Source organism: Pseudonaja textilis, chromosome 1 (genome assembly GCF_049901715.1).
Source record: "Pseudonaja textilis isolate UNSWEBS1 chromosome 1, rPseTex1.2, whole genome shotgun sequence".
NCBI lineage: Eukaryota > Metazoa > Chordata > Lepidosauria > Squamata > Elapidae > Pseudonaja > Pseudonaja textilis.
Genome location: NC_141990.1, coordinates 322,820,062 through 322,829,016, shown reverse-complemented (window position 1 = coordinate 322,829,016; position 8,955 = coordinate 322,820,062).

The following is an 8,955-nucleotide window of genomic DNA, read 5'->3' as shown; positions in this document are numbered from 1 at the left end:
GGCAGGCTGTGTGGATCCCTCCCACACTCCATTTTTGCTGTCTGCCGGCACTGCAGGCCGGTTTGTCACTGTTTCCAGGGTGGCCCCCGTGGGCCTAAACACCCCGCAGGCTGAATCCGGCCCTCAGGCGTTGAGTTTGACACCGCTGGCATAGGGTCTCCTGATTGAACAGGGGGTTGGTCTAGAAGACCTCCAAGGTCCCTTCCAGCTCTCTTCTGACTGACTACCTGTCATCTTTCAAAAGGCCTGAAGATCTGAATCTTCTCCCAGGAAAAGGAGATTTACTGAGCCTGTGATGAAATGTTTTATTGTTTATTTTTCTCGCTGTGGAGGTTTTTTATTTTATTTTTACGTCTCTCTCTGCCTTTTCGTGTGATGTTGAGAATATTACCTGTCTTCATCACCCCCGATTCGTCTCGGCAAGGAGGGCCTATAAATTAAATTTAAGAAAACCTGAGTGTATTAAAAACACCAACTGCTCTGCTGAATCCGGGCTGCAAGGAGTATCTTAGATTGGCAGCGTACGGGAAACAGATGAGAAAAACAGTTATAAACCCTACAAGACATTGAAAAAGGCAACAATCTTCCAAGAGAATTCAGGTGCAGGACATTTCATGGATTGGTAGGTAGTCCTCGACTTACGACCACAATTGAGCCCAATGTTTCTGTTGCTGAGGGAAACATTTTTTAATGTGAATTTTGCCCTATGCTCTATGATCTTTCTTGCCTCCGTGGTCACGTGAATCACTGCAGTTGTTCACTTAGTAACACGGTTGTGAAGTGAACCTGGCTTCCCCGTTGACTTTAGAATAGAATAATAGAGTTGGAAGGGAACTTGGAGGTCTTCTAGTCCAACCCCCTGTGCCTAGGCAGGAAACCCTACACCACTTCAGACAAATGGTTATCCAACATCTTTTAAAAAACTTTCCAGTGTTGCAGCATTCACAACTTCTGGAGGCAAGTTGTTCCCCTGATTGATTGTTCTAAATGTCAGGAAATTTCTCCTTAGTTCAAGGTTTATTTATTATTATGGGTGCTTGGTGCTCTCTGAGCTTGGTTGTTTTCTTGCAGACATTTTATGACCCAACTAGGTAACAACATCAATACCAGGAGGGAACGGAATTCACTCTACAACCAACAATGAATGATTGTAAGAGAAGGAACTACCTGCATGTAATTTAAGAGCCATTTGGATTCTATTGTTCATTTTGTTCTTGTTTTGGGACGTAAAAGCAGAACGTTTTTATGTGGTTACTAAAAGTTGCTGATTTCAGGCTAGGAAGCAGGGGATGGTGAATTCTAGTCCTGCCTTAGGCATGAAAGCCTGCTGGGTGACTTTGGACCAATCACCAGGAGACTGTGAGTTCTAATCTTGCCCTAGACATAAAAACCAAGTGGGTGATTTTGGACCAATTACCGAGACTGTGTTCTAGTTCAGCCTTAGCCATGAAAGCCAGCTGGGTGAATTTGGGCCAGTTCCTCTCTCAGCCCAACCTACTTCACAGGATTGTTGTGGGGAAAATATGAGGAGGAAGGTGATTTGAACATGTACTGCCTTGAGTTCTTTGGAAAAAAAAAACAGAAATGGGATATAAACGCATGATGGCGAACCTATGGCACGCGTGCCACAGGTGGCACGCAGAACCATTTGTGTGGGCACATAAGCCCCAGCCAAACTTACCTGCACCGTGCATGTACGTGCTTCCCAGCTGATTTTCGGCCCGTTTCAGGCCTTTTTCGGCCTCCCAGAGGCTCGAGGGAAGCCTCTGCAGCCTTTGGTGGCCGAAAAACAGGTCTGTTTCGTCACTTCCTGTATTTCCAGAAATTCCGGAAGTGATGAAATGGGCCCATTTTTCGGCCTCCAAAGGCTGCAGAGGCTTCCCTCGAGCCTCTGGGAGGCCTAAAAAGGCCTCAAATTGGCTGAAAATCAGCTGGGAGGCGCACAGTGCAGGTAAGGAAGTGGTGGGGGGAGGGGGGGATCATGTGCGTATAGGTAGGGGGTGTTGGGGAGGACGCATGCATTACCTTCTGGGTGCTGGCATGCGAGCATGAGCACACAATTTTCGAAACAGGATCCTAAAAAGATTAGCCACCACTGATATAAACCAACCAACCAACCAACCAAAAAATAAATAAAACACTGTTTTTAATTGGATTTACAGATTTGCATAAACCTACTGACTTATCAATGATTGGAACAGTGATATATAACCACTGGTATAGTGGCTGTCACAATTACAACAGCACCGAAAAGAGTGAGTTATGACTGGTCCTCGCACTTGCAACCGTCGCTGCATTCCCACAGTCATGTGATCATAATGTGGGTGGTTGACACACTGGCAACCGGCATGGATCTACCTCAGGGTCACATGATCACTACTTGTGACTTTCCCAGTTGACTTCCACCACAAAGTCCACGAGGGGAACTGGATTCGCTTAATGATCACACGATTCACTTAGCAGCTGTAGTGTTTCACTTAACAACCTTGGCCAAAAAGACTCACTTCACAACTGCCTTGCTTAGCGATGGAAATTCAGGTCCCAATCCCGCTTGTAAGTCGAGGACCCCCTATATAAGCCAATACGGGTAGTCCTTGACTTACAAGAGTTTCTTTGGTGACCGTTCGAAGTTACAATGGCACTAAAAAAAGTGACTTAGGACCGTGTTTCACACTTAGGACCAATATCCTCATGGTCACATGATCAAAATTCGGATGCTTGGAATAATTGGTTCGTATTTATGACAGTTGAAGGGTCCTGTGATTCCCTTTTACGACATTCTGACAGTCAAAATTTCAAGGGGGAAAGCCAGATTCACTTAACAACCGTTAAGTTTCACAGCTGCAGTGATTCATTTAAGAAGTGTGGCAAGGAAGGTCGTAAAATCGGGAAAATTCACCTAACAAGAGAAATGTTCACCTCAGTTGTGGTCATAAGTCGAGGACTACCTGTACTGTAAATAATTAAGATTGTAAGGTAGACTCTAGAAAAAGTGCAGAGAAGAGCAACCAGGATGATTAGGGGACTAAAACATTTGAAGAACGGTTGCAGGAACTGGACCTGGCTAGTCTCGTGAAGAGAAGGACCAGGGGAGACATGATAGTGGTCTTCCAATATTTGAGGGGCTGCCACAGAGAGGAGCAAGGGCTCAAGCTATTCTCCAAGGCACCTGAAGGCCAGACTAGGAATAATGAATGGAAATTGAACAAGGAGAGATTCAACCTGGAAATAAGGAGAAATTTTCTGACAGTGAGAACAATCAACCAAAGGAACAGAAGTTGCCCTTGGAAGTTGTGGGAGCTTCATCCCTGGAGGTTTTCAAGAAGAGATTGGATTGCCATCTGTCAGAAATGGTGCAAGGTCTTCTGCTTGGGCAGAGGGTTGGACTAGATGACCAGCAAGGTCCCTTCCAATTCTGTTAATCTGTTTTTTTAAAAAAAACTTCTAGGATCAGGCCGGGATGGATATTAATCCAGCATTTTGTTCCTCTCCACAACCAACCAGATAACACTGAACTACCTCAAAGCCTGAGGCCTAACCTTCTGCCACCATTTTGTCCTTCCAAATCTCACACATTCGATGTCATATGACTTCATCTGCCACGTCTCCATGAAACCATGAAATCATGTCCCCAGAAAAACGTTCTAAAAATAAAAAAATAAAATTAATCCACAAGGTCATCCAGCCGGATTCTGAACATTGGCCAGCCAACAAAGAAACGTGACAACACAACTTTAAAATGCTAATCTATGTAAGCACAGGCCAATTTGCTCACAGCCTCAGAGCCATGAACCAAAGGATTGTGTAGAAAAAGCTTTTTGGAATCAGAATGTGACAGGTCCAGGTTGACGCCTATGGCGTGAGTGAATTCCGTAGTGTGATATCACTGAGATTCACACACCCTCTGGGTCTCGTTCAGGTGCAGAAAAATCTGTATATATAAAAGTGAAATAGCACTCACGCATCATCACAAAATCTCCAGAACCATGAAGCCTACAAACGTGAAATTTGGCACGTATGTTCCTCTTGGCTTCTAGGTGCTGGCTAAGAAAGGATTTTTCTAAATGACCATCATCAGAGCATTAGTATTTTCTATATTATTATTATTAACATGCTCTGATGCTAAGGAGTTCTACTCCCCCTCACCACCTGAAAAGAAATCTCTTCCAAATGCAAAACACAAGCAGAGGAGAGGAGTTTCAGTTTCGGAGCACCAAGCACCTTTAGTACAGAACAGTTGAGCTAAGCCACATCCAGGCTCCTTGCTGTCTCCTTCTTGCTCACACAGCAAATACTCTTTCGGTTTCCAGTCTTCAACTCTCTCACACACTGACAGGACACTAGCCAGATGAATACCGATGGGTGCTGGTAGGCAGAGACAGAATTTTCCCCACTTATTTTCCTCACCAAAAACTAAGCCCGATCACATAGCTTCGTAGTGAAGCATGGGTATCGAGCTAATATATCATAAAGTGTAAACTCTGAACAGAGAATGTGCAGACAGACATATTATGTGCAGACCAAAGATACAGGTAATCCTTCACTTACAACCATTGGCTTAGGGACTGTTCAAATTTACAACAGCTGCTTTAAAAAATGATTTATGACCATTTTTCACACTTACAAACATCGCAGCATCCCCACAGTTGTATGATCAAAATTCAGACTCACTGACAGGTATAACAGAGCAGAACAACAGAATAGCAGGGTTGGAAGGGACCTTAGAAACCTTCTAGTCCAACCCCCTCTGCAGGCAGGAGGAAGCCCTATGCCTATTTCAGACTAATGGTTGTCGAACAAGGCAGATCTCATTAATTGGGAGCCGTATCTCTCCCCAGCCAATCCCTCACTGAAGCCCAAATAAAATATCAACCAATCAATCATTTGACAGACAGCCATTTGTCTTGCATTGCTGTGTGGTGCAAATAAGCTGAAAAAAGTATTCTGTGCATTGCGTGACTTTTTTTTTTTTTAAAAAAAGAGAGTAACAGACAACTTCCAAGGGCAACTTCTGTTCCATGGATTGATTGCTCTTACTGTCAGAAAGTTTCTTCTTATTTCCAGGTTGAATCTCTCCTGGTTCAGTTTCCATCCATTATTCCTTGTCTGGCCTTCGGGTGCCTTGGAAAATAGCTTGACCCCTTCCCCTCTGTGGCAGCCCCTCAGATGTTGGAAGACTGCTATCCTGTCTCCCCTGGTCCTTCTCTTCACTAGACTAGCCAGGCCCAGTTCCTGCAACTGTTCATGTGTTTTAGCCTCCAGTCCCCTCATCATCCTGGTTGCTCTTCTCTGCACTTCTTCTAGAGTCTCAACATCTTTTTTATAATGTGGTGACCAAAACTGGGTGCAGTATTCTAGGTGTGGTTTTACTAAGGCTTTATAGAATGGTATTAGTACCTCCCTTAATCTCAATTATATCCCTCTGTTAATGCAACTTGGGAAGTCTTTCTGCATGTGCGTACATGTTCATTCCTTTTTTCCAAAAATTATCTATCTATCTATCTATCTATCTATCTATCTATCTATCTATCTATCTATCTATCTATCTACCTATCTACCTATCTATCTATCTATCTATCTATCTATCTATCTATCTATCTATCTACCTATCTATCTATCCATCCATCTATCTATCTATCCATCCATCTCTATCTGTCTGTCTGTCTATTTGTCTGTCTGTCTGTCTATCTATCTATCTATCTATCTATCTATCTATCTATCTATCTATCTATCTATCTGAAGAGAGCTGGAAGGGACCTTGGAGGTCTTCAACCTCCATCTCTAGACAATTTGAGATGTGGCTGTCCAGTCTCTTCTTAAAAACCTCCAGTGACAGAGCAGCCACAACTTCTGGTGGCAAGTTGTTCCACTGGTTATTTGTTCTCACTGTCAGGAAGTTTCTCCTTAATTCCAGGTTGCTCCTCTCCTTGATTAGTTTCCATCCATTGTTTCTTGTCTTGCCTTCAGGTGCTTTGGAGAATAAATTGATCCCCTTCTTTGGGGCAGCAGTCCCCGAGATATCGGAACACTGCTATGTATTTATGACCGTTGCGGTGTCCCTGGAGGTCACGTGATCCTCTTTTGCGACCTTCCGACAGGCAAAGCCGACAGGAAGCCTGATTCACTTAACAACCAGGTTACTAATTTAACTGCTGCGGCAATTCTCTTAACAATGGTGGCAAGCGACTTCCGGTTTGAGCTTCTTTGGCATCGGACCAAAATCCGCAATCACGCGCGGTTTCAATCTGTGCTCACCACTGGAGGTGGTGAGCTGGCTGGTTTCGGGCTAAGCCACCCCGTAGAGGTGGTGAAGAGGTGGGAGATTGCAGGAGTGTCAAGGAGAGCCTCATCTCTCCTCCCCAGTTGGCCATTACTCCCTTTCCCAAAGGTGGTTGCAGCGGTGGTCAGAAATGGCCACCTCAAAGAAGAACTCAACCAGAAAAGAATGTGCAGGAGGAAGATAAGAAGAGAAAGTTTTGGCTGACTGGGTCGAACTGAAAAAGCAACAACATAAGGTACACTGGAATTTGAACTATAAATAAAACATTGTTCCCAAAGAAGATTTTAAAGCAGCGAATGAGAGAGGGAAGGGAAAGGATTTGGTTTTTTTTCTTTCCTTCCCCATATTGACAACTAAGAGATTTAATTAAGAAACTGACAAAAATCCACTTTGACATTAACAGGCATTTAAGCTGAAAATAAAATGTCAAAGGGATAATAAAGACTTTTGGATCTTCAAAAACTTTTAAAAGAAGGAAAGGAGAGAAAAGTTAAAAACAAAAGGGTGGGATCTGGGAAAATGGAGGAGACCACCTGGAAGTAAAAGGAATTAACATTGAAACTTTAACAAGATTCCTAAAAGATACGTTCTAACTGAAACTTTATAACAAGATAATAGAACCCCAAGAAGAGAAAGTGGAAAAAAGAAGTAAGAACAGCTTTGGATTATTTGGATTACTTGGTGATTTGGGGATTTTTGGTTATTGGATCTAAAGGACTAAGCTTAATCGGGTGGTTGTTTAAAAGTTTTTAAAATGGTATCACTCTTGGAAGAACTGAAAATGGAACTTAAAAACCAGAAAGAAGATGCACAAGAAGGAAAAGGGTTTTTTTTTGGCTTCGTATTTCAATTTTTAGAAATGGTGATCCTGAACTAAGAGAAACAACAAGAAATGCCTGTAGAACAAGAAGGGTGGGACAAAGAAGAAGCCATCTTCAATGACCAAGTAATTCTATGTGGGGAAAAGAAAGGAAAGTGGGGAAAGAGAGTGAAAAATTTATGATCTGAAAAAACACCCCGCCCCAAAAGAATAGTTTGAAAAGTAATTACAATATTAGGAAGAAACAGAAGAAAGGATTACAGAAGAGAGAATTAGAATTAGAGAGACAAGGGGTCAAAAAGGGGACGGAGAAGAGGGAAAGAAAAAGAAATTATAAAGAACAGAAACAGGCTATAGAGAAACAGGGAAAACGTACAAGGATTAAAGGTATAAGCCTATTTAGAAGATATAGAGACAATGGGTGAAAATTTAATTGAAAGAAGGATTCTGAAATGGTACAGAAGATAGTATTGTTATATTAGAAATAGAAATGAACCTAGGAAATATGAAACAAGTGTGATTAAAATGATAGATAAAATACTCATGGTAATGTAATGAAATGTTTGTTAATAAATAAATGAAATAAAGAGAATGAGAGAATGAAATTAGGAAAGGAGGGGAACATTTTATAAGTGTTCCTAAGGAAGTATGATATCCCATTGAAAAGAAATGTTTAAAATGTTAAGATTATAACTAATATTAATGATAGAACTGAATTGGAATAGAATAAGTATTTTATTTATTATTGTTATATATATATATACTTTCTTTTTAAGAACTTAGTGTGTATTTTAAGAATGTACCAAGCAGAATTTGACTGGAAGTTATGTGTTATATTGAATGTTATAATTGTAAAGGCATAAATTGAAGTTTAAATAAGAGCTGAAGGGACAAAAATTAAAAGATACAAAGGTGTCATACTCCAATCAGTAACTAAAGGGGAAAATTTTGTTTAATGAGGAAAGAAAATATGAAATTGAAACAGGACAGACGAAAGTATAAATATAATGATTAGAAAGATATTGAAACTTAGAAAAAGATATATACAATCGAATTTAGAAAGGAATGGGATAATTAAAAGCAAGGTTGAGAAAACTAAGGGAAGGGAAAAATTATTGAGAAAATGTTAAAATAGTAATAAGATATGGAATAGAACACAAAGATGAATATGAAATTGAGTTTGTGTCTGTATGGAGAAGTGATAACCTGGGACCATGCTATTCTCAAAAAAAGAAATTTTATTTGTATTATGTTTTGTGAAAACCCCAATAAAATGTTTACAAAAAAACCCCAACGGTGACAAAGCAAGGTTGCAAAACGGGACAAAACTCACTGAACAATTCTCTCTCTCTCTTAGCACTAGAAATGTGGGTCTCAATTGCAGTCATAAGGCAAGGACTACCTGTATTTGGTCTCGGCATGGAAAAAGAAGAATTCTCCTCATCCTAAGAAGATGGTTCTTTGTATGAAGCGACTCACTCCGGAAGTGCAATGGAAAAAGTATAAAATCTCCCCCTCCCTCATCTATACATTGATAAAATGCCACACACACAAAAGTGTCACTGCACTGCCTCCCACAATTTATCAGACATCACAATACAAGAGTCTCAATGCATCTTATGTGCAATCATTTGAGTCTCCTCCCTCCCTCCTTTCCTTCCTTCATTTCTTCCTTCCTCCCCCTCCCTTTTTTCTCTCCTCCCTCCCTCCTTTCCTTCCTCCCTTTCTTTTCTCTCCTCCCTCCCTCCCTCTGTTCTTTTCTTCCTCCCTCCCTTTCTTTTCTCTCCTTCCTTCATTTCTTTGTTCCTTCCTCTCTCCCTTTTCTCTCTTTGTTCCCCCTCCTTTCTTTTCTCTC